Below are 27,096 nucleotides of genomic sequence, written 5' to 3'. Positions count from 1 at the left end.
AATGGAGACATATAAATAAAGCACTGTCAGCTGTTGTAATGGTTTAACCCCAGGTGACAACTAAGCACCATGCAGTCGATTACTCACTTTCCCCCACAGTGGGATGGAGGAGAGAAACAGAAGAGTAAAAGTGAAAAAACTTGTAGGTTGAGATGAACCTGTGGGTTCATAAGTAAAGCAAAAGCCGTGGATGCAAGGAAAACAAAACAAGGAATTAATTCACTCCTTCCCGTTGACAGGTTCAGCCATCTCTGGGAAAGCAGGGCCACATCACGCATTATAGTGACTTGGAAAGACAAACCCCATCACTCCAAAAATACCCCCCACCTTGTTCTTTCCCCAGCTTTATATGCAGAGTGTGACACCATATGGTAAGGAATATACCTTGGGTCAGTGTCCTGGCTGTATCCCCTCTCAAATTCTTGCTCACTCCCAGCCTTCTCACTGATGGGGTGGTGTGAGAGACAGAAAAGGCCTTGATGCTGTGTAACCACTGCTCAGCAGTAAGCAATACACCCCGTGTTATTAACACTGTTTTCAGCACAAATTCAAAACATAGTCCAATAGTAGCTACAAAATTAACTATTCCAGCCAAACCCAGCAGAATTGTTCCTGGAAAACTTTGACACAGCCTTAAACAGACACCGCAAAACATTATGCACATATATATGTATAATATATATGTTTATATATATATATATATATAAAATTCCCAAGAAATACATTCTCAACCAATTCCTGGACTTTTATTGAACATGGCTCTTTTCTGATTTGAGTAGTTTTCTCTGATTTTATCAAGCAAGATAATTCACAAACTGTGTTCTTCAAATAATTAATGCTACAGATGCTACAGGAATGTGTATGATACTTTTTTGCCTTGGTGGTGTGGAAAACCAGGACATGTTTTTTGAATTTTACCAGAATATTTTCAACACAGGACCCCAGAGAATGGGAAATGTTCTTGCATAATGGAGTACAGCCTTCGTTGAAGCACAAAGCAGCCTTTCTCCTTAGGATAGCTCTCCCTGGAGACATTCCCCAAGTGAGTCTAGAATTTCCTTAAACCCTCTCCTTACATTTCTCTAACTCTCACAAATGCAGAAGAAACTTAATTTATAAAATTCTAATCTAGTACTAGTATGTTTAATGATCTGGTTTGTTTAATGAGATGGTGTGGTTCAAGGTTGTTGGTTTCAATTGTTATATCAAATAAAATTGACATAGACTTATACTTCATCTCATTTTGTTAGTTTTTGTTTCTTTTTATTTTAAAAACTCTAATATTTGACTAGATAGCAAAATTCTGCAAAACTTCAGCATTTTGGTAGAGGTAATAAAGACTTTTACCTAAGCCTTTTGTTCGGTAATGTAAAAAAAGGATTCATTTTTCCTTTTCTTAAATATAGTTGGAAAAAAGTTGTGGTTTTCATATGAAAATTAGGCATATAAAACATTAAGTAGTTATATCCAGGAGACTTTCGTGAGTTTTGAGTAAAGTATTTTTTTCAATACTTTGCATATAGTATAATATTTACAAAAGAGGATGAGAGGTCCGCAAACACTATGAACCTGGTTCCAGGTGCTGTGAGAACTAAATTGCTCTTAATGCAAAAATTAGAGTTTAGGAAACAGAGAAAACCCTTATCTGACTATCCTAAAGGTAAAGAGTGAAATGATCAACTTACCAAAGTTTTCAGGAAGAAACACACCCACACATATTCAGCTGGGCTACCAAACAAAATTTGTAGATGCCCTGGGTTTACTGAACTGCCTGTATGTCTTATGTCTAACTCTACTTTGATGTAAATGCACTTATTTTTGGATGGTTTGTGATTTCTTATAATCCTAGACTGGCAGGTGTTCAGCTCACCACACACACATGAGTGGGCACCCTATCCTGTTTGAAACCGATACTCAGCCAGGTCATTTAGTGTTCATCAAAATTTAGGAATGGAAAAATAGTTCTATATATGCTGCCACAGACACAATTATTGAGGATTCAGGAAACGGATGTCCTAGAACTAATGTCCCATGAAAACTCATAAACACTGGGGAGCCTGTGCAGCCATACGTTGTTTATACTTCATGGATCCCAGTAAAAAGCATGAAGGATTCCTAGCACTGTAAAACCCTTATATAAAAAACAGGTGCTAAGCTAAACCTCTTGGCCCCAGGTTTAACCAACAGCTCACTAATTCATAAACCACTAGGCTACACAGCTTCTTACGTAGCGGTTTTGCCTACATCTCCTTTTAATGCAGAAGCACTGTGAAGGCAAAAGGCAAGGCTCACAGACTTGGCAAAACAGTAGGCAAGAAGAAAAATAGTGAGATTAATTTCCTAATTACTGTAATTGGACAATTAAACAATGGAATATAAGTCTAAGCACACTTTTAGAGTTTGAAGCCTGGCCCAGGGACAAAATCAAATCAGGAGCCTAAATGCCCTGAAAAAGAGATAATGGATTGCAAGGTTCCTGGACTGGGGCACACAGAAGTCAGTATATTGCTTAAACCTGTACTAGAGCTTGGAACATCATCTTCAGTAAATGTTCAGAAACATGTCTCAAGACTGTACTAGTCCATGCCAGAAGAAAGGCCTTCAGTCAACCTTTCAGTCTGAAGTATATAGTACTGTGATTTGGACATTTCAAACAAGTTCATTTAAAAAAGAAAACCAAAACTTTTGCCTTGTCTTGCCTTGTAATTGTTCATCACTAGACAACTTCTCATAAAACTACTAAGCAGCAATTAGAAAAGTAAGTTTGTGTTATTAAAAAGTGCTCTTGACATAATCAAGAGCTCAAATATGGCTTGCACATATGGATAACTATTTTTGAAAGAAATTTAACAGTAAATTTTAGCCTTTGTTTATCCTGAAAACAATGTCTATGGAATGTGACAGTTCTTTCTCAAAGATATTTTTCCCTCAAATGAATAAAGAATGAAAAACGTAATCAATCCTGTAATAATCTTCTTCTCAAATTCCATTTAGCTTCTAATTATATGTAAGTTACAAAGACTGAATAATCACATACTCAAATACTTCACAAACATCTGTGTCACAATTGTACAAGAAAAGTACTTGAAAACTTTTATCTTCATTAGGGTGATAAAAAACATTGTAACCAATAGTCCCTAAAATTCCAGAAATTTCAACATCCTTAAATAACATATAAATTATAGTAACTGATATACTCACAAGTGAATCAGTCATAGTCTAAGTCATGATCAATGGGATTTGTTAACTCTTCCAGTCCGTCCAGGTGTTGAATGAAGAATTAAAGCTTCAGAATGCCAGTTAGCATAAAAGAAACCAAGTGAAACATCTGTTTTATACGCTCCCAGCAAAGCATAGCACAGCATATTTTCTGTTTAGTGCAGAAAATTATTCATAGTACTAAGCAACTTCTAAAGTTAAAACATAGCTAAAATTTTAAAATTTAACGAAGTAATGATCCAGTGATGTCACTGAATCATGGAAATGCTATGAATCTTTTATAAAAGGTAATAAAAAACCCCCCATTACTCAGTCATTTCAAACCTTTTAAATTAATGTGGCTAGGCATGCAAGGTAATGGATTATTCCTATCTTCTGTTTGTTAAGTGAAGATTCAAATCCCAGACATATTGATATCTACTGGTCCGGGAACGGTTGAGAACTATGGAAAAAACTTCCATAGCAATTAAGCATTTACGTCTTCCACTCCAAGTGCTGTTAGGTTTATCTTATGAATTTGTGAAAACATGTAATAGTAAGCACCTCATAAACAGTTGCAACACAACTTGTCTTCTTGGTAATACAAAATAGAAGCCATGTAACTTGTATGAGACATCACTTGACCATCTCATGAAAGACATCAGAAAACTGACAATTAAGAGCCTTAAATAAGAACTTTGATAACATGAAATAGGCTTGACAAAATTCAGACTCGTCTTCCACTTCTTGCCTCCAAGAAAAGGCTGGCATTATGACACATCTTGAAATTTAGAAAATCCAAGATTTGAATGAATAAAACCTGGGAAATAACCCCCAAATTTCACTGTAAATGCTGAAGAAAATACAGGATGATAATGCATTTTCTGATCCCAGTATGAAATCTACAGAAAAGTGTGAAAAAAACTCTACTCAGGACACTAGTTCATTCAAAATGTGGCCAACACTATATGTAATAGGCTCAGAGAGATAACATATTTCTGTTGATCATTTTTTGACCCAGAATTACACTGGAATAATGTATTCTGATTTATATATTTTATGCTTCCTCAAAGGTACTAGCAAGACGGTGAAGAAACAAACACTAAGCCTACCCATAAGGCTGAAGAAACCTTAGGACCAAACTAAATGAAAGCTTATTCTCACACTTAAAAGACCTAAGTCTGCTTATAGAAATTGTTAATATATGTGAGAAATGTGGAATTCATAACATTTTTGAAAGACCAGTGAATAGAAGAATAAAAAAGAAATGAATAAAGTCAGGAACTATTGACACAGGAGAAAAAGACTGGGCTATTACCTACAGAAAACCCTGTATCTTTAATTGATAAAAATGTAGAAAAATAAAGTAAGATTTCACAGCATTTAATATCAAATAATTATGATTTCTGCAATAAAAATGACTATTATTTTAGAATAAAGATCTATCAATATAGCTGATCTTAGACAGAGAATCAGGAGTGTGGTATGTTTACTGTCATGAAAAGCAAAAGCAATACTGAAATTCATCAGAAGATATATTACAATACGTTTAGAGAAGCGTTAATGCCACTAATAGGACTTCAAAAAGAAATATCATGCTCTTGAATCTGGTGCTCAAGAAAAAAGGTATATTTAAATTGAATTTGTTGCAGACTGAAAGAAAATGTCTTATGTAAGAGAAATGCTCTGTAAGAAACTGTACGCAGAGAGGTCTTCTGCATGCAGAGTAAGACTGGGGATAAAGAAGAGGGTTGGCACAAGAACTACCATCTATAAATCGGTAAATTAATGGATTTAGAATAATTTTCTATTCATCAGTTAAAATCTGGAACAGCCTTTTCTGTAAGGATATGGGGCAAAAAAGATCAATTTTTTTTAAGCTGTGATTTTGATTATTTGATGAAACAGTAGTATATAATTGACTGATATAAGTCATCAATCAGTTTGGAGTCCATAAATAATACAGTAAATTAACTTTGTATGAAAATAGTAGTGACTTTATAATTAATTATGAACCTTTTAGATTTTTGTATCAAAGCATAAACTGATTACCAGTTCAAATGAAGACAGTACCTCTCTTTCTTTACTGACCTCCTGCTGGACTGTTCATCTGGGAATCTTTTTGGCTTCATCTGTAAAGACTTTCTCTTCAGCCTGGAGAAGAGAAGCCTCAGGCTGATCTTAGCACTGGTTATAAATGCCTGATAGGAGGGAAAAAAGATGAGGGACCCAGACTCTTCTCAGAAGTGCCCTGTGACAGGACAAGAGGAAATGGGCATAAATTAAAACGTACAAAATTCTGTCAAAACACAGGAAAATTTTCTTACTGTGAGAGTAGTCAAACAGAAGAACAGGTTGCCCAGTGAGGTAGTGGAGCCTCAGTCCTTGGAGGCAATTAATACACAACAGGACACAGTCCTGGGCAACATTCTGTAGGTGACCCTGCTTGAGCAGGGGATTGGAATAGCTAATGTGAGGAGTTCCCTTCCAATCTCAACTATCTTGTGGACTTACTGTTTAAAGTACCTACAAGTACAACATCTTTGATGGGAGTAGTGGGGAGGATGGTAAAAACTGACTAAGCATTCTTGTGTAAAACATTCTTTGAAACATAACAGAAACATCCTTGGAGTCTATCAATCAGAGGACACCCACATACTCTGGTGATGAGATGTCAAATTAAAATATGGGAACTGATTTTTTTTCATTTTGTAAGGACCCCTGTCAAATATAACACCCAGAGATATAATTGATTTCTTTGTTTGTTATATTTATTCACTAATCTGCACTTGAGACTCACTGTCACACTCAAAATTCTGTTACAGGTAAAAAAAGAAGACATCATATACATAAAGGTAAGAATTACTGTCAATTTAATAGAACAATTATTATTTGAATACAAATACACTATACAGTCATCATTAGTCTTTTTATAGCAGTATTCAACTTTCGTAGTCGTCATAGTACAGTGTCACTGAAAATACTATCACTTTTATTGAAAGATCTCCTGGTATCCATCCTTGTACTCTGGAGTTACTCTCACCTTTCCTATGCTTGGCTGATCTTCCCCAGTGAGAAGCAGGTTTTATCAAGGTCACCTCTGCCCCAGGTCTTTCACTGGGTGATAGTGTTTTTCTTCCTAAGTAACAGTTATCCGCGATGGAGCCCTGCTCTCCTGTGGGGATGGCGGAACACCTACCTACCCATGGGATATAGTGAATGAATTCCTTGTTTTGCTTTCCTGTTAAACTGCCTATATCTCAACCAAAGAGTTTCCTCACTTTTACTCTTCTGTTTCTCTCTGCCATCCTAATGTGGGAAGAGTGAGCAACCAGCTACAAGGTGCTTAATTGTCAGCTGGGGTTAAAAAAATGACAAGGACTTACCATAAAGTATTAAATTATAAGGATTTTTGTTTATTATTATACAGCATTAAACTGTGAAAAATTCTTTATCTTCACACACAGACAGAAGTGTTAATAGAAGTATTACCATTCATGTCTGTGTCAGAGATATTGCTATAAAAACTCTCAGAAATTTTAATGTCTGTCTGCTATCATAAAACCTTTCTCTAATTTCCAAATGAAGAAAGAGATAGTAACATTCTTACAGTGTCTTGAAAAGAGCAAAATGAAGCATAACCGAAATTATAGTTCTAATCTGGCAAATGAGAGTGAGAGTTTTCAGTGATTCTTATACATTTTAATTTGAGAACTTCTACAAAAAAATTAAAGACATTCTTAGTGGGGAAACTCCATCCTGTTGAGAAAGAAAATGCAAAATGTTTCTTTCTAATAATGCATATTTAATAAATACTGAATTAGCATATCGTTTGTATAGAACAGTTTAAGGAACTATATGAAACTAAAGCATTAATAATGTGTTAAGCAGTAAACGCCGTCTTTAATAATAATAGCTCAAACCTCTTCTAGCACTCTATTTGGTGAAATACAGTATTATCTTAAAATAGTAAGTAGTGGTGCACTGTTGAATTTATCAACAACATTGAAAGTAAAGGAAGAGTTCATCGTGTGGATCATCCTCCAACTAAACCTTTAAGCTGTCTGTTATAGATTCCTTTGTAAGATGTTATAACTTCAAGGTTAAAAGTAGGTTTACATTGCAAAAATTGTAAATTTAAGAAAAAAGATAATTTATAAAGTAAGAAACACTGTTTTAGCTCTGAATTCTACATACACATTTATAGAAGGCTCAAATATTAAGTGAAATGAAAAAAAAAACAAAAAACTTCAAGTTTATTATTTTCTATTATCAATTTTTGTCATTAAACCAAATTTTTGAACATTTCTTCTAATGAGTATAATTGACAAACATATTGCTTCTGAAGAATTTCATCAGCTGCCTGAAATATTAATCTGACATTGATAGTCCCATTAACATTGTACTGTTATCTGTGGTTTTAATTTCCTAATCCTGAGATTAAAAATTATTTGTTTTGTCTTTTTGATTTTATTTGTTGGCATGAAAATCATAGGGTTGTTGATGAAAAGACCCTTGAATTAGGAAGTTTAAATGCACAGGTTATTCAAGTGTTATGCAAAAGTACAGGCAATAAAATTTGCAAATTGTTAGCTTCCTTGTAGAATGATCTAAGTGAAAGTTTAGTCTTGTCACAAATAAATGGGTTGAGATTTAAAGAGGAGATTTCTTCATGAATTTTTACTCACTCCACATAGAAATTAATCAGTAGTGTGAGCTCTAAAAGAAGAGGTCAGATTTTAAAGATTTCTTCCTGTCCTTTTCTGATCTTTTTCATCCATGTTTACTATGGCAGTAACTAAAGTTCTCTCAACACTGTGTCAGTTTTGTGTGGATACAGCAGTAAGATCTTAGACTATTGTAAGGTTTACATTTGTTTGTTTTTTTTTCATGTAAAGCAGTTTTCCCTCCAGAAGACAGATATTTTTAGTGAAATATGAAAGGTTTCTAGTGACAGAACCCAGTGCCCAGTGACAGAACCAGAACCAGTGGACACAAAATGAAACACAGATAGTTCCCTCTGAACATAAAGATACCGTAAGGGTGATCAAGCACTGCAACATGTTGTCCAGAGATGTTGTGAATCTACCTCCTTCAAGATATTCAAAAGCCACCTGGACACAGTCCAGGTGTTGGTGACTCTATTTGAGCAGGGGGGAGTTAGACTGGATGTTCTCCAGAGGTTTCTTAAAACCTCAACCACTCTGTTGAGAATCACTCCTCTGATTCTATGATTCTGTAAGTCTGTAATTCTGTGACACTCTGAACTGAAGAAGGTGCTTTCCATAAATGGATGGTAATCCTGGAGTCAGAGGAGTTTGAAACTTACAGGTACATCCAAACTAAACATAAATTGTTTGTCCTTTTATTAATTCTGTATACTAAGTGAGCAGATGAGGCTGTATAATGGTTCCGTACCAGAACAATTGCATAGAGACCATTTCCCACAAGTCTACTTTTCCCTGAAAGAAACACTCAAATATGGATAAATATGCTCCAGCATATTTCTTATATGTCTGCCCAACTGAGAGACTTGCACATAGACCTCCCTGTGGAGTAAAGATGTCTCTCAGTTTACAAAGTCCCTAGGATTAGAAGGAACTGTGTCTCATAACACCAAAAGATACCAAGGACCTACCAGGTGTTATTGAGACCAGAATCAATCCCCCCATTTTTCTTTTTCCTTAAACATGTTGAATTCAAAATAAACTATCTTGAATTGCCAAAACCTGTTAGAAGGGTAAGGGATCCTGAGCCCCTTTCACTCCTAGTGCTTGCTTACTTCAAGAAATTCAGCAAGAGTGATGCTACTGCAAGTTTCAGTTGTTTTCCTGGAGAATAGAGATGCTTCTTTTAAAAACTTTAAAAAGGAAATATGACATACTGTCATAGACATTCTACTTCAAGAATTAAAAAGACCTTAGACAGGATGGTCCCAAAGGTCTTTTCCAACCCTAATGACTTTGTGATTCTAAGATTATGTAATTTATTATAGCAGCAGTAAAGTTGGCTCATTTTAACTTTGACTACCTTATTATTATAACTCTTTAATGAAACATTATTATCATCTTCAAAAGTTTCAGAGATATTGCTTACATTGTAGAACTAAACATCAGCCCCCACCCTCTCAGTCTCTTATGCAACAATCTTTGCTATAAGAAAGTTAATTTTAATGCCATCTCTGCTGGAATCATCTCCCTGCTCTATATAGCTTTAATTTAACATCCCCTTTGAATCAGCGGAGTACTGGGGTATTTGAGAGAAATCTGGTAGCAAAAATTGTGTTCATCATGTTCAAGAGATCAGTTCTTTCATCTGAGTTAACTAGGCCTAATTCAGCTCCTCTCTGATAAAGTCCCCTGCTGTCTGAATATGTATAGGGTGCTGGGGGAGGCTTTTCAACATTACACGGCTGCTATTTCAAAATAGACTTTTTCATCCTCTAGCAACAAAATGCATCAGCAGTGTCTGACCATTAAAATATAATTGATGAAAAAGTACCAGTATTTAAAATATCTATAGCTTAATCCTGATGTGACCCAAAAGGTGCTATTGACCTACAGTGATCTCAGACGTGTGCTGGTTTTCAAGAGGTTCACAATACTTTTTTCAACACCACAGTTTGAGGCTTTTCAAAGACAGACATAAATTCATCCTTTATTTAAACCAGCAACTCATAGGTGTAGAACATTAGTCTTTCTCATTTTTTTCCTGAAATATATTAAAGCAAAAACTAGATCTTCAGGAAACCAAACTTCTATTTATAAACTTAAAAGAAGAAACCAATATAACTAATTCTACGGTAACTTTCTTGAAATAATTTAATGGGTATTGAAACTCTAAATGGAAAGTTTTAAACCGAAAGGAGAATGGTTAAATTTGTGTCAGGGGAAATACAGAGGAATATACTGATTTGTACTTAAACTGTAAACTAAGTATAATTCATCTATAGTACTTCAAGAGACTAGCTTACTTTCTGAAATGTTAGATTTAGTGATTGTCTTTCACATTAGTTCAGAAAAAAAGCACAACACATTTGTAATAGATGATGTAATGAGTTGTTAGTGAAAAACAGGCAGTCGAGTGTGAAAAGAGTTCAGTTACACAATCTTTGAATCTAGCTATGCTAACTAAACAAATGCACCACATATAAAGGTCTGTAAGCAGACCTAAGAAAATACTTTTATTCTCAGCATTCAGTTTATCTCTAGTTTCAGTGCAATCTCTAACTTAAACAATTTTCATCTTATTTACTAACTTATTAATATCAACATTAATTTGCTTTTCATGGTGGCAAAAATCAACAAATTCAAAAGAAACATCTAACTATTTTTAAAGACTAGTGACATTATATTCCCACATGGTTTTGCAGCTGTTAGTTACAATGCATTATATTAAAATAAAGATTTATTATTATTATTATTATTATTATTATTATTATTATTATTATTATTATTATTATTATTATTATTATTATTATTATTATTATTATTATTATTATTATTATTTCCGGTTTTTTTAAATATGCCCTTAGAATAGGTAGTACTTCAGATAATAGGTATAAAGTTCTTTCATTCTTGTAATACAGAGGACTGTATTGTTTCTGAAGTTGTTATAAATTTAATTATGTCCGAAAAACTGCTTCTTCAAAGGCTTTTTTACTGCAGCTTCTTGAATAGTCTTTTGCATAGTCTTTCTCCAGACATGTGAAAGGGAAACTAAACTGGCAGCTTCTCAGCAGTAGTAATTTATGACCAACTGCAAAAGGGGTAAACTGACTGGAGACAGGAATGCCAGATACCACATAAGGGGATGTTCCCCTTGGCGATAAGATAAGAAACATCCAAAGTGTGGTATTGTAGCTCAGGATACCTCTGGGAAGCATATCTGGGCTGGCAGATGGACCCAAAGCCAGGCTAAGGTGTCTGTGCGACTCTCAAAGGATTTGGGCTGGTGCAAGTGTATACAAAAATTGGGCTTATGACAGATCTTTGTAGACTCCTTGAAGAATCACTTATGGTAGTATGACTGTTAAATTCATTGTTCATTAATTAAGTACCAAATATTTTAACCTCTAAAGAAATTAAAAATAATTAGCAACAGATACAGATTGTTTGGATTTCAAGAAATCTGACTTCATACAACTGCACTTGCATTTACTTCACTAAAAGAAAAGTAACTACTGTGTGTCAATGAGTATTTACATTATCCTGGAAGCCAAGCTTATGTAAGGAAATTATAACTGGTCCTCATTAATTCATTTCTCCTCCATGTTTCCCATTGTCCCGATTTAAGTAATTTGTATTTCTTTTTTTTTTTCTGACTGTGGCCAGATGCTTTTCTTAGACATTTAATTCTGTTCAGGCATCATATGGAGAACCTAGAGAGTATATTTACACAGCTTATAGGCATATAAAATGTTAGGTGTCTAGATTTATTAAAATGTTGTTCAGCCCTAGTCAAAGTTTCTGCAATCTACAGGTAACTGAATGCTTAAAGTAATTCTGGAACCAGCAGGTACCCACAACAAGTTTTGCACTCTTCTACTGCTTTTAAATCTGTGTTTCTGTAATTCATCTTTTTTTTCCCCCCATTGTTCAATACTCAGGGATGGCAGCTTATTTCTTGGGAAAGACCTCAAAATATGAAGGCCTTACAGCTCAGTATTCAATTCTCAGTGTGATTCTAAAGGTGAGTACAAATGGAAACTTGTACCATAGAAATTGCCTCAAACATAGAAGGAGCAGTCAGGTGCAAATGTAAAATGGTCATTCATAAATCTGACAATAGAAAAAATAACTTCAGTAAGATGCATGTGCAAACTAAGTTCACAAGATCACATGTATTGACTGCAAATATCACATATCACATAACTACCTAATTTGTAATTATGTCATGCTTTCTGTTCTCAAATACATTGACTGTGTAAAAGCAAAAAATCTGAACAAAAAGAAAACTGGAGCAACCTTTCTTTGACTTTAAAAAAAGCCCTAGGTTTCCAGGGAATTGTGGAGAAACTATCCAACCTCTAATTTGGATTTCCTTCTTCGGATACTCTTTTATAGACAGGAATCCATTAGGGACTTCACTACATGCAGAAAAAACTTTATTTTAAAAAGGCATAGTTCACACATGATGCTGATATTTTGAATTTTAGTTCTGTAAGAACTCTCAGATGGGTACCCTCTGGTCCCAGCAATTCACATTACTTGAATTTTTCATACTACTCATCAGTTTTCTCTTACCACACTTCAGATTCCTTTGTTGCGGTGCTCTCATTGTCTATGAAAAGTATCTGCAAAAGGAACTCAGAACTTAACTGAACAGAAGGATGTAGCTAAGTGCCATATGCCTGTCGGAAACTTCCTATACAGCATGTTTAAATGTCTAGACTTCTTATAATACTCCTAATAGAACACTGACAAGGGAAACGCCTGGTACTTATCCACAGGGAGGTGTTGATAGCCAGTCTGTACATAGCTGGCATATCTGAACTTTATGTAAAAGCTGAAGCACTATGTCCATTGCTGTGGAAAAAAGGTAACACAATGCATATATGAAGTCAACAACTATTGATATTTTACTGGTCAAATAGTCAGAATTATCTAATTCAGAAAAACCTCCCAAAAATTAAATTTATTATAAAAAAAAATCTAGTTTCTATCCTTTTTATCTGTTTATTACATTCACCTTCCAATATTCCTTTAAGTCCCAAGACTGACAGCTCCATCTTCATCGAGAAGAACCTGCCTGTGGCAATTACAGCAAGCTCCTAGCATCCTGCAGCCCTCACTGCAAGGCAGAAGATGACAGTGGTGGGAATTTCCTGTCCTCTCTGCTGGAGCCCCACTTGAAAGTCAGTGAGTGTGTTTATCTGGTGCCCTGGAGGTTCCTTCTGGCAGACCATGCCTGGATGGCAGCATTGCCCAAACCAGTAGCAGATCCCACCAGGCAGTGAAGTCATGTGAGTGTGGAGAGGTTCTCCATAATAGGAGATACAGTGAAAGGTAATTGAGGTCTTGTTCATTTTTAACTCATCCCTCAATCTGGCTTAATAAATAACTAATTAAACTCAGGTTTCAAGCTGTGGTGCTCTTTGAAGTTCTTTTTATATTCCCTGAATCTTGAATCTATAGGGCATAGATAGCTTCAACACAATGAATGTTTTACAACCTGTTTCAAAGGTACTCAAAAAAATGTACATGTCTAACGCACAGAAATTCCCAGAAGGCTTAGGAGGAACAGCTTCTAATTTCTGAATGTGTCTGGAATTTATGTGTGCCTTAAGAAGCGCACAGAACTTCCTCGAACTTGAGTTCTTACTCAACCAGATGAATGTTAAAATCAAATGGGAAAGAAACAGGGAAAGATAGGGAAGTCAGAGGTTACCCTGAGAAAGAGTGCCTCTTTTGTGTGTTTTGTTTTCTGAAACTGGGTATTTTGAGAGATATAGACAAAAGGTAAGTTAATTCCAGACATATTTGTGGTCATGTTTGCATATCAACTATAGATATTAGTTTATTCCATATTTGGCTTGAATCAAACCTTGACCAGCACTCTGGTTAGGTGGGTGAATTACTTAGGTTAATCCTTGGCTATTTTGTTATTATCTGTCTCTCATAGATTTACGTGGAGTCCTATGCAACTATTATGACGGTATCCATCCATTACAACTGCTGCTGGTGGTTATCACTTGAAGAGTGGTATGGGAAATAAAGGTCAGGCTGGGCGAGGAACACCATCAGGCTCATAAGAAAAAAAAATTCAAATATTTATATCTCACTACATCTTCTCTTCAACTGGATGTTCACTAATTTGTGGAGACATAGTACTCTCAGTATTGCAGTACAATGAAGAGGGGTCAAAATGGCACAGAGTATTTCAGTATGAATTTCTTTACTTCTCTAATTAATATGTGACCCACCAAAGATTTCTGCCATAAAATATACTTTTCCAAACTTGTTACTGCTCTGTAATTGAAGAGGTGAACATGGCTGGAATAATAACCAGCATTCAATAATTTTAACTAATGAGGGCTTATGTAAGGAATATGAATGAATATAATCATCAAAGCCAGAGGTTACTTTGCTTATCTATTATGTTGTTAGACATTCACATATTGCTGATGGATAAGGTGTTCTTCCATATCTTTTTTTTTTTTTAATGCATAGGTTACAAATCTGAAGAAATAATTTGAAGCTAATTTGTTGGCCAGGAATCCAGTAAGTTTCAAATATAATATATCCAGAATAGATCCAAGCTGTATAGCGATATTTAGAGTTATTATGTAACCAGACAGTGAAATAAAATAGTATTTTGTGATTTGCAAATAAGTTTGAAAAAATAAATAAGGAAATAATTTATTTTTTATATTTTAAGTGTCTCCATTAGATACAGTAAAACTATGAAGTAAATAATAGGGCATATGTAAAAGAGTTGTGTTAGAAATTATTATTGACGTGAAAATATTTATTTGTGTTACTAAGTTTCTTCCAGAGCTACATGATTTTTTCATTATAACTGGTAATTAAAAGCATTAGTTTTCTAAAAATTAAGATCTTTAAGATACCTTATATCTCTTTCTATTTCACCCTGACTCTAGACAAAAAAACATGGGCATTATTTACCTGGTACACTAATGTTAGCATAGTTTTTCAAATTAAATATCTTTTTTTATTTAATGAAAAGTAGCAATTCTATAGTTTTTTAGTTCTAGAAGTTCATCAAAGTTATGTATACAGAATCCAGATGCTCATTGTACATTGCACCGCTGAGCAATACCTTTATTGTTTAATTTAAATACAAATTAATCTTAATCTATTAAAAATTATATTTTCAGTTGTCTGTTAGTCCAACACTGCAAGATTTTCTGAGAAATCAGACTATCGGTAAATTTTTCACTTTTTTGGAGTCCATGGAGAAACTCTCATTGACTTAATTAGGTTGAAAATTTCACACTCTCTTTTTTTGAGATACTTCAGTGTCAAAGCTAGTAAAACATTGAGGAATCTCTGAATTGAGTTATGCAACTCAAGATTATATTTTTTTTCCAGGAGAAAAGATAATACTATTATATGAATCAGAAAATGCATTTTACTGTAAGGATGACCAAGCCTTGGCACAGAATATCCAGAGAGACTGTGGAGTTTCTGTCCTTTGAGATATTCAAAAGCTGTCTAGACATGGTTCTAGAAAATGGGGTCTAGGTGATCCTGCCTGAGCAGGTTTGGTCAAAGGACATCCAGAGATCCCTTTAACATCAACTATTTCATTATTTTGTGATAATCCATGAATGGCTTCATACTTAAGAAATTTAAGTTGTAGTTTATACAGAATCTAATTGTTGCGAAGGTGCTTAAAATACCCCAGTCATTTCTGTTCATACACTCTCTTTTCTAAGCTAGGACATCTGTTGTGATAGTGATATTATAATCAATAGGGAAGAGGGCCCAGGAAAGCTGGATAGTATCCAAGGATCACTTCCTCCAAGCTCAGGATTGATGCGTGTCAACAAAGAGAAAATCAAGCTAAAACACTAGGAGGCCTGCATGTATGAACAAGGAACTCCAGGACAGACTTAAACACATAAAGAAAATCCTCCAAGAGTGGAAACATGAACAGGTAGCCTTGGGAGGAATACAGAGAGATTTTCCTAGCAGTCAGGGATCAGTTTAGGAAAGCTAAAACCCTGGTATAGAATTAAATGAGTCTGGGGACATCAAGGACTATGAGAAAAGCTTCTATAAGTATATGGGTGATAAAAGGAAGACTAGGAAAAGTGTAGACACTCTCCAGAAGGAAACATGAGACCTGGTTGCTCAGGTTTTGGAGAAGGCTGGGATACTCAAAGACTTTTTTGCCTCATTCTTTTCTTCAGTGCTCTAGCCACAGCGCCCAAGTAAGCAAAGGCAGGGACTGGGTGAATGAAGAATCATCCGCTGTAGAAGAACAGGTGAGAGAATACCTAAGGAGCCTGAAGATGAGCAAGTCCGTGCAACTCAATGAGGTGCATCATCAGGTCCTCAGGGAACTAGCTGACAAAGGGGCTAAAACACAATATCTAATGTTTGAAAGGTTGTGGCAGGCTGGTGAAGTTTCAACCGACCAGAAAAGGGGAAATGTTAACAAGGATCTGCTAATCAGACCTCACCTCCCCCAGGCCTGGAATTAGTGCCTTCCTGTCGTAAATTCCTCCCTTCTGTGCTTATGTGAAATTTCCACTGTGGTGACTTATCTTATGGCAAGTTCCTTCTGTGACCTTGATAGTGCTTGAGACAGGCAACTGTACTCTTTAGTCCTTACAGACCTGCATTATTTTGTTTAGTTGTATAATTTTTGTAACAAATTCATCAGACAGGGTCAAAAAATACAATAGGGTCAAAAAATACAACAGAGTCAAAACACAAATTTAGATACAATAGAAAGAGAAATACATTATTTTATAATATAAAAATCTCAAAGCCTAAAGGTAAGACAGTGTGGAAAGAAAAATAGATTATAAATTACTCTCCATTTATCCAAGATGTCCTACTAAGTCAGAATTTTCCTCCAGTTTTAGTTTTACTGAATTCAATGATTGTATCATATTGCAGTCTACTTTTATCCCTAGGAAACAATTTTTTATTCTTCTGTGAGCCATTACTGTGCATGTTACCTAACTCTCTTTGTAACAACTTCTTTGGTTTCAGGTGCCTACTCTTGTCTGTGATCCTTTAACCTGACATATCTTACAGTTAATGGAAACTGCCCTACTTAATGATGCCTAAGAGCTCCCCAGGAAATAAGCAATTTCCTGTTCTCCCAGGTGTTCATACCTTCTCAAAGAAAACAGCATTGGAAACGAGAGGAAAGAAAAAAAGAAAGTAAAAGACCTCAAACCAAACCAGAGAGTCCATCACAATTCTATTCCAGACATGTTTACTATTCTTTCTCCCTGAAAATGGAAATGTACACTTTCATGCTCTGTACTGATGTCCAATTTTATCTTTTTTTTTTTTTTTTTTCATTTTTTACACTAGGCTTAAGTAGCTTAAATTATATTATTTTACTTTGGTTTAGCATCTAAATGTTTTAGCCCCATCTTACTGACCACACCTGATTCTCTCTGTGTGTAAAACAGAGCCCTTTCACTATCTGTATTGCTGATCAATCAATATTAGTACTTTTTCACAGTATTTCTGATAGCTCTGTGACATTTCCTTATGCACTGATATATTTTCCAATTAAAAAAAAAGAGAGAAAACGTTAACTGTTAAAGAAAATTTAAAGTATTGAACTTTATCCCAGCCAAGCACCCATCTCATTTTAAATGCTTGATTTGTAATGCCTCTAATATTTTATTCTTATTGATAGAGTGACACTAGAAAGTCTGTTGTTTTGTTACATTAATATTACATAGTGTTAAAAGCATGTTCCTGAAACTCATTCTGTTCAGCCAAAGGCTGAATGACCTTTCACCATGGTATTCACCCTTCTAATTGTAATTGACAGAACAATTCCCTCATTTCCATTATGTGGCAGAAAATTAGATATGGGCAATTTGCTATTTGAAACATGATCGCAACACCTTCAGTTGTAATTGGCAAGATCACCCTAGTAAAATTTATCCCAGTGAAATAGTTCTGGCAGACACACTTGTTATGATAGTACAAAGCACATCATACATCAGCACATGCAAAATAATTTTAAAAAGATTCCTTAAGATCCCATACATGATAAAGTATCTGGATATTCCTGTAGATTCAGGTCAAAAAGTTGGTGAATCAAGATTCATTCAATTAAGAGCATTTTGCAGCAATGTATGGCAACAGAGAGACAGAGTCCTTCTCTTTTGGATGTGATCTCTAACTTCAATTACGTATTCTGACAAATGTAGACAATTTTTATTGCAACAAAATATTTAAGAAGATTTTGAAATAATCTTTATATATTTAGTCCAAAACTGTGGCAGGATGAATAAGCATGTTACTTTCAACAAAAAATTACAGAATTACTTTTTTGGAAATGCAGCTGTCCTGTTTATTAAAATTTTCCAAAATTCTGGTCCCAGCTTTTGCTGCTGTTATCTTCTGCACCTTGCTGGGGAAGAGAGAAGTTAGAAGCTGGCTGAGGTAATTAAAATACAGTAATATGAAACATTTTAAAAAATATAAACAAATTTAAATTTCTGTAGAAAGTGGTCCAATACCGATTGTTTCAGCTCCTCCTTCATGAATTATCTTATCAGAGGATTTTATTTTATACAACTACAGTTATGATAATTCATAAATTGGATGGGTTTGATAAATTGGTAACTTGGGTATTAATGAATTTAAAAATATCGAATGTTCTAATTTCTAGTGGGAAAATAGTAGTAATCTGAATTTTTCTCTTGATCTGTTTTTGTCATTATATCCTTCGCTCTGCTGAGGGAGAGGAATATAAAAATAATCTTATGTAATCTTGTGTAAATTACCTTTACTGTGAAAATATCACTGAAATAAACTTTTGTTATAAAACTGCTTCCTCCTTTCGTCACAAATTAAAATCACATCAAACAAATTCCAGTTGAAATCATCACAAAAAAGCACTGCCAGCAGGTTGAGGGTGGTGATCCTTCCCCTCTATTCAGCACTGGTGAGGCCACACCTGAAGAACTGTGCCCATGTCCGGCCTCCTCAGTACAGGAGGGAAATCGATATATTGGAGAGAATCTAGAGAAGAGTCACAAAGATGATTAACAGCCAAGAATATGAAGAAAGGATGAGAGAGCAGAGATTCTTTTGCCTGGAGAATACTCATGAATAATGTAATGAATGTGTAATTATCCGAAAGAGAGGGTGCAAAGATGATCAAGCCATACTTTCAATGGTGCCCAGTGATAGGACAAGAGGCAATGGGCATAAACTGAAACACAGGAGCTCCTTCTAAACATCAGGAAGCGTTTAGTTTACTGTTAGTGTGACTGAGCATAGGAACAAGTTGCTCAGAGAGACTGTGCAGTCTCCCCCCCGGAGATACTCAAAAGCCATCTGGATACAGCCTTGGGTAGTCTGCTTGAGCAGGAAAAGTTAGGCCAGATGAACTTCAAACTTTTCTTCCAGCCTCTACTGTTCTGTGATTCTGTGAAAGATATTGAAGGCACATAACATAAATTACATCAATGACAATAATAACAAGTTGACAGGAATAATATTTCTAGGTTCAATCTCATCCTACTTGAATATCTAGGCTATAAAACATAATACATATTCTCAACCTTGGTATTTGATGTTATGATCACATGACATTATTTTAATATGATTTCCATTTCATTAATTCGTAGAATAAATAGTGCTCCTAGAATGTATCACACTGAACACCTGTTTGGTTTCCCACACTTACATTCTTAGTTACTCCCTTTTCTGTGATACATATATTTCTTTTCTCACAGATTTTTGTGGTGAAAATGAAGAAAAGAGTATTAGCAAAAGAAAAACTATCCTTTTTAAGAAGACTGAATTAGATACTGAAGAATGTAATATGAACACATTTTGATAAACAGAGTTCTTTTCTGATGGTGATGAATCAACTTCTTCATAAATACTCACTAATTGTATATTCTATATATTGAAAATATTCAACAAAAGACACCAAGACTCAAATTTACAGACATGGTGATGGCTTATGGCTGTCAGTAAATTTAATTAGTTATACCTTTTGAACATGTGAATTTCTGTGTGAAAATTCTACATCACCAGGAAAAACATCAGAGCTTCTCTACTTTCAATATGACATTGAGATTAGTGGGTGTCTAACAGCTTTTACTTCACACTCTCTAAACCTCTTATATGCACAGATGAAGACTGTAGTACTACTTAGTTCCACAAATATGTTGAGATCAATCCAACACCCAGATGCTATGGTCAGAGCACCTTAGTAACATTCTCCAGGACATATTAATTAATTATTTGACAAAAAATAATTTTACATTTACTGAATAATTTGGATCACATCTAAAGAATAGAGCCCTCTGAGAACAAAAAAAGAAAATACAAAGAAATTTTCATGCAATGAATGTAGCTTGAGTGTGCATAAAAACTAGTTTGGAGTGGTTCGATTAAAAAAAACAAATGATAACACACATGTAAAAGGGCACCAAACTAATTTACTTTATTTTAATTCTGACATTTCATGGATATCAAGCAGAGTTCCAGTGACGAGTATCACAAAATTTTAGGAACTATAACTGCTAAGCATCTGGCACTGTAAAATTTCACTGTTCAAAAATTACAACAATTTGAAAACCAAATTTTAAGGAAAAAAACCTCTCATATTAATTTATGGATTTTTAAATTTTATTTGCCATTTCATAAAAAAATATGCAATGCCTTATTTTATTTTGATTTTTAAAGTTATTCACTAAGACTATTTTATTAAAATAAGAGGACTGGATTATGTATTAATAAAAATAATAAGCATACATGCTTTAATTGTGTGGGTTGCCAGACAGACACAAACAACTACAGTGATTCTTGAAATTTTCAGTAGATTTTCTTTTTGGGTTTTGGGTTTTTTTGTATGTGTGATCTACTTCTTTCAAAGGGTAATTTAAAGCTTTTATTTTCAAGATGGAATAAGGAAGTCATAATTGGGGGATTATAAAGAGTCATGGTTTTTAATAGTGTTTTCTGGAACACAAAGTAGTTTGGTTTTTGCGCCATCCTGTATAGCCTTGAATGTTTTACACTAGAATAGTTAAAGAAAAAGGACCTTTTTGACCATTGCAATAGTCTGTATGTCCTACAAGGAAGTAGTTTCTTTTCTCTGAAGGTTATTTCTGAAGACTACTTCTTCCATTATCTCAGTAGCCTGTGGATATTAGCTAATGGAGATTAAAAAAGAATTTTTCCAATTGATTCATAGGATACGTTTTTTCTATAACAAATTCAAATCATAAACAAACTGAAAGACACTCCCATAATATAAAAAAATATTTAGAATATTTGCTTTGACAGGTAAAACAATAAGTGGAAGAATTAAACTAATAAAATCCAAGTTACAGTCCATATCTTTGCAGATTTTGGAAAGATGTCTTCTGATAAAAAGTTAGTTCAAAGAAGAAAAATAAAGATTTCTGTGAATGCTTAATACTGCTGATTTATTCCTAACGTCTTTATAGTGCCTCTAGGGAGTCAAACAATATCAGGATCTGTAATTAAATGAATATACTAAGTCAGTCATGAGCAAATAGAATTGGTAGATGCACCAAGAAGCATATAACCAGTACCTCTTAATTATAACGATATTTCACAATTTACTTTCCCAAACTTTACAAGTGATTTGAGACATTCTAATTTTGTTCTGTCTTGAAGCAGTTTCATTTTAGTCAATAAATTTCATGAGATTCCCTAATGTAGGGCTCAAATTGAAACTTAATTGCCAGGCTGATCTGATAGATGACAAATTTTCAACTTTTCTAAAGTGTTATATAGTATGAGAAACTCTGCTTTGAATTCTACATGGTGAAAAATCCCTTAAAACTCAGTTACAACTTGACTTTTCAGTTACCCTTTTGCTCTGACACTACAGTCATAAGTTTAATGGTATATACTTAGTCACTGAAAAAGAATATTAAAATACTGGTTTACTCAGTTGTAGCGTATCTTTTTCTCTCTTCTGCTCTTCATTTTCATTATGGCTGTATTTAAGCCTTAACAAGTATACCAATCAACTATGCTGTATGTTTTTCTCCAAAACAGCAAAATACTATATATAATTTACAAAGAAGTGTGCACTAATTACCAATAGAACACTACAAGGTAAGTAACAGCTTTCAAAAAGCATTATCTTTAATACAAAGTAATATAAATAAGAGTATGCCACCTAAGGAGTCTTTCTGTTATGCCTTTTGCAATCGGACACGTCTATCTCGTACTGACCTTATTAACCACCAGCATGCTTGTAACAAATGTGGATAGAGCCTTCCCAAATCTTCGTTCGTGAAGCCTAGTCATGATGATGATGGTACTATTGAGATAATTTTTCTGTATATTAAGTTTAATCTATACAAGATCCTGGTTCTTTTTCTTCAATATTTAGATGATCATTCCTTTTTCTATTATTTTTTTCTGTTTTGTTAACTAATACAATATTAAAATATTTTCTTGTGTCTTGCCAAGAACTTCCTCATAATCAATAGACAGTCTACCCTTTGCGTTGCTTTTCACTTGTTTCACTGGTCTTCAGATTCATTTTTTTTTCCTTCTAATTTATGGAACATTGAATTAGTTCAAGATGAGTAATGCATTTTTTGTTAAGACTTCAGATATTTAGGTTTTTTCCCTTAAAATATTACCTGACACAAGTGTAACGGGGAAGGATGCTGAAACTGAAACCAGTACACTGTTGAAAGCTCAACACCAACAACATTTATTACCAAGAGGTGGCCAACAAAACAAAAAACCCAAGAGATAGGAAGGAGGAGAAAAACAAGCCCTCAGTACAACTCCCCCAGTCACGCAGTTGTTGCTTATGAACTTTTCTTACCGACCCAGGATGCCTAGAATTACCCATAGCAGAAGCTGCATTCTCGGAGAGTCAGCAGGTTCCCAAGATAGCGGGTGTCCCCACAAAAGGCAACATAGTCCTCTGATGTGAAGCTTGCGTTCTCCCCCCAGCACGAGCCATCTGCTTTTCATACAATTAATTGGTGATGTCTACCTGGGCAGGTGTGGCCAGCACTGCCCAGCTAGAGGCCTTCAGTCCCGCCCCCTGGTACGCAAGTGGCATCTCTTCTTTCAGCTGTGTTTCAGTCCATGTGATATTATCTGCATACATATAACCTAAATTAATTTTGATTCTGCCACTTTGGAGAGAGAAGACTTTTAAAATTAACTGCTTGAGGATTTTAAATATGGCTTACAGATTCCAGAACTACCATTTTCAGTTGTTCTCTGCTGTTCTCCAGTAATTTGAAGTCATCCTAGGAACTCTAAGGTATTATTTTCAACCATCTCAGCCAGTTAGAGAAATAATTCCTCTGCTTTTTCTTATCTTGGTCATGCATGTTGCTCTCCAAAGCTTTTCCCTGAACAACTTTTCAGAGAGGTATTGCACTCTCTCCAATTCATGGTTGATACAGATATATTGTCAGTGCAGATCACACATATTGCATTCCTGAATCTAATTCCACTGGTTATTAACACCATAGCCTAAGAATGGTTGTATAACTGTAGGGGCTGCCTGGGTAACCCATAGGGACAGAACTATGTGCATAAAATTATGTAGTTAATGACCAAGTCCAACTTTCAGATAAACATCATAAATAATTAAAAAAAGGCTCTCTTTTGCTTTAGTTTTCTCATCTAATAATATTAGGTATCTGGTTAGTTTTGCTGTGTAGTTTGACAAAACAGCTTTATTTTCCTAATGCAGAACAGAGATTCCATGGCAACAAGACAGTTTGAAGCAGAAAAGACATAGGCAGAAAACAGAGATGATCTGGTTTCAGAAAGTCACAAAATAAATAGATAGAAGAACAGCATATATAATACAGAGTCTCAAGAATTTTACTTTGTTTAAAACAGCATATAAAAATGCAAACAATTCTTCAAATGTCAGTGGGTCAACTCACATTCAACAAAATATAAAGTCTTGCAATTTGTAAAGCTTTTATTACTTTATTATTAAAAAAAAAAAAAGATTTTCAATGTCTCTACTTGATGTAAAACACTAACTGAAATGACAGGGTTGAAATCCCAGTCTCACTGAAATCAGAGATGCCTTTATTCATTGTCATTCTGTAAGATGAAGATAGACATGACTTGCTGTTCTCTAAATACAGCTGAAGTCCCAAACACATTGCTCCTTTTTCTCTTGTATATGTCTTGTTTCTTCCATGTGTTCTTTTAATTTCTTGCTTCTCTTTGCTTGCATTGTGGTTTAAACCAAGCCAGTAACCAAGGCCTAGCAGCCTCTCACTCACTCCCCCACCAGTGGTATTGGGGAGGGAATTGAAAGGATAAAAGGTAGAAAACCCGTGGGTTGAGATAAAGGTAGTTAATAGGGAAAGCAAGAGCCATGCACACAAGCAGAGCAAAGCAAGGAATTAATTCCTTGCTTTCCATGGCCTGACAGGAATTCAGCCACCTCCATCACACATAACAGTTACTTGGGAAGACAAACACCATCACTCCAAATATACCCCCCTTCCTCATTCTTCCTCCCACTTTATATACTGAGCATGATGTCGTATGGTCTGGAATATCCATTTGGTCAATTTGAGTCATATGTTCTAGCTGTGTCTGCTCCCAACATCCCAAGCACCTCCAACTTCCTAGCCAGAATGGCAGTATGAAAAGCAGAAAAGGCCTTGCCTCTGTGTAAGCACTGCTCAGCAATAACAAAAACATCTCTGTATTCGTCACTGTGTTCAGCATAAATATAAGACACAACCCCATACCAGCCACTGTGAAGGAAATCAACTCTACCCCAGCCAAAACCAGCACAGCTTGTCATTAACTCCATCTTAACCAGCCAGATTTGCCTCTTATGGGGGGATATGTTATGCACATTTGACTTTTGTACAGGTTACCAGTGTCTCAAAAGTCAGATTTAGGATAAAAATCATCAGTCTATATTTTGTGAGAGGTTTCACCAATTAAGAAATAGCAGTTTGTGCCAAAATTAGAAATATCATTTTCCTTTTTGATTTTTCTGGGAAATAATAAGAGGAAATAATTTCTAGGAAACAGGAAGACAAACAAATATATATGGATATATATATATATATATTTATATGTATATATATCCCCCTGTATAGATATATCTCAACATTTATGCATGTTGCTAGGGTTTTTTTCCAGAATGGAAAATAGCTAAAACAACCTTTAATAATTACTGATTGTCAAATTAAATTTTATCCTTATAGTGGTGGACTGACACAAACCAACAGCTAAGCACCCATATAGCTGCTTGCTCGCTATCCCCCGCCCAACAGAACACATGAGAAAACTTGTGAGTTGATACAAAGACAGTTTATGGATGAAGGAAATTTAAAAAAAAAAAAAAAAAAAAGAAAAGAAAAGAAAAGGAAAAAAAAGGAAATGACACAGGTATTTTCTCAGCAGCCACACAAGTAGATTGATGCCCAGACAGACTCTAAGCAATGGTCACCTTGGGAGACATCGCCCTGTCCCCCCCTCTTCTTCTTTCTCTGCTTTAGGTTGCTGAGTATGACATCATATGTTATGGAATATCCCTTGGACAATTCAGGTTGCTGTCCCAGCTCTGTCCCCTCCTGACTTGCCCATCCCCAGCCTTCTCTCAGAGAAAAAGAGAAAACCTTGATACTGAGCAAGAACTATTCATCAATAGCCAAAACATTAGTGTTTTATCAACACTTTTATAGACACAAATCCAAAACCAAAGCACTATACAGGCTGCCATGAAGAAAGTTAACTCCATTCCAGCCAGATACAGTACAGTTATAATTACTTCTCTTTGAAAGCAAAAAACAAATGGACTAAAGATTGTTACTATAGTTGAAGTGTTAATTTAGTTTTTATGTTTTCAGTAACCTTGTTCCTATCCCCTCCATATCTCTGGCAAGTAGAGTTTCTGGGGGTTTTTTTAGTAATCATATTTTCTTATAAAAAGCATGCAGCCAATATTTTTAATCTACTTTTAATTTCTTAGATAACATTTAGAGGCATGGTCACACCTTCAGTCATTTATACCTTTGAATTACGTAAATTATTCTACAACATATCTTTATAATTAAACTTGAGAGAACTCTTGCTTTGTTCTTAGAAGTGATAAAATAGTCCAGAAAAATATTTCAGAACCACAACCAAGTAAGATCACTTCTGTACTCTGACTTAAATATGTTTTCCTATTAAATATTATTTCAAATGTTTTGATTTTTATACCTGGAAGACTGTAAACCAAGGATCATTACTGTAGAAAGCTTTTGTTATTGAATATACAATGTGAAAAATAGCCAAAATGCAGAGATGAATTGATAATTTCTAGTTTTTACATAATGCAAAAATAAACCTAATAGAGGCTTAATATTGCTTTCCACATATGAATGAAAGGAAAATTGGATTTAGAAAACATAAACCTTCTACAAATTAAATATGTGAGGATTGCTATGAAAAAATAATTTTATGAAGAAAAAACCAACAAAACATCAACAAAAAAAATCAAACCTGAAATTTGTAGAGGTAACAGACTTCCATTAAAAACACTGGAGTAGTCAGCTCTTAGGTCAGAGCAGATCAGATCAAGTTGCTCAGAGTTTGGGACTTGACAACTTTAAAGGATGGAGGCTGCGAGGAATCTCTGGACAGACGCTTCAGCTTCTTGATTACATCCATAGAGAATAAATTTTGGTTCAACTGACTAATAAACTTTCACCTTATATGCTTTCTCTCTCTATTTTTCTCCAAAAAATACAAAAAATGATCATTAAATCCCTAGATAATATTTTTTTTAGCAATGAAGTTAGTTTCTCATGGAATGAGAACGTTACTATACCACTCCATGATCTTGCTTCTTCTAAGAGAAGATGAAGCACAGTTCAGAAGAAGAGACCTTCATAGAAAATGCAATGAGATTACAGGAACTAAAAAATGAATGTCGCTGTTATCAGTGAGGATTAATAAGATTTTGAGGATTGACTTTAGCTCCATATTAAGATAATTTTCAATTTAGAAGTCTGAAATAATAGACGTCAACATGAAACTTACCTAACATGCAATTGTACTTGATGGTGATGTATTCAATTAATGAGGCAGTTGCCTAAATACATACATGTAAGGCCATTTTTGATGATGTAGGATATTCTGTCTGGTCTCTATGTCAGTACAGAGGGGGAACTTACATATTCAGTTGACAAATGACATGGTGACTGTGTAAATACTAGCAAGTCACAAA

General features: G+C 34.7%; 1 long non-coding RNA gene across 2 annotated transcripts in view; it reads right to left on the bottom strand.

The window, feature by feature from the left end:
- Window positions 1–3,838, bottom strand: part of LOC135409874 (uncharacterized) — a 52,814-nt gene extending 48,976 nt beyond the window's left edge. For both annotated transcript variants that reach the window (XR_010428403.1, XR_010428404.1), the window contains exons 1-2: window positions 3,698–3,838; window positions 3,202–3,286 (exon numbers count right to left, since the gene is read on the bottom strand). This is a non-coding gene — a long non-coding RNA (uncharacterized LOC135409874). The remainder of the gene's footprint in view (window positions 1–3,201; window positions 3,287–3,697) is intronic.
- Window positions 3,839–27,096: the final 23,258 nt, after the last annotated feature.

The sequence above is a fragment of the Pseudopipra pipra genome, chromosome 2 (genome assembly GCF_036250125.1).
Source record: "Pseudopipra pipra isolate bDixPip1 chromosome 2, bDixPip1.hap1, whole genome shotgun sequence".
NCBI classification, from domain to species: Eukaryota; Metazoa; Chordata; class Aves; order Passeriformes; family Pipridae; genus Pseudopipra; species Pseudopipra pipra.
Note: the sequence above shows the minus strand (reverse complement) of the source record. Positions and strands in the feature narration are given on the sequence as shown.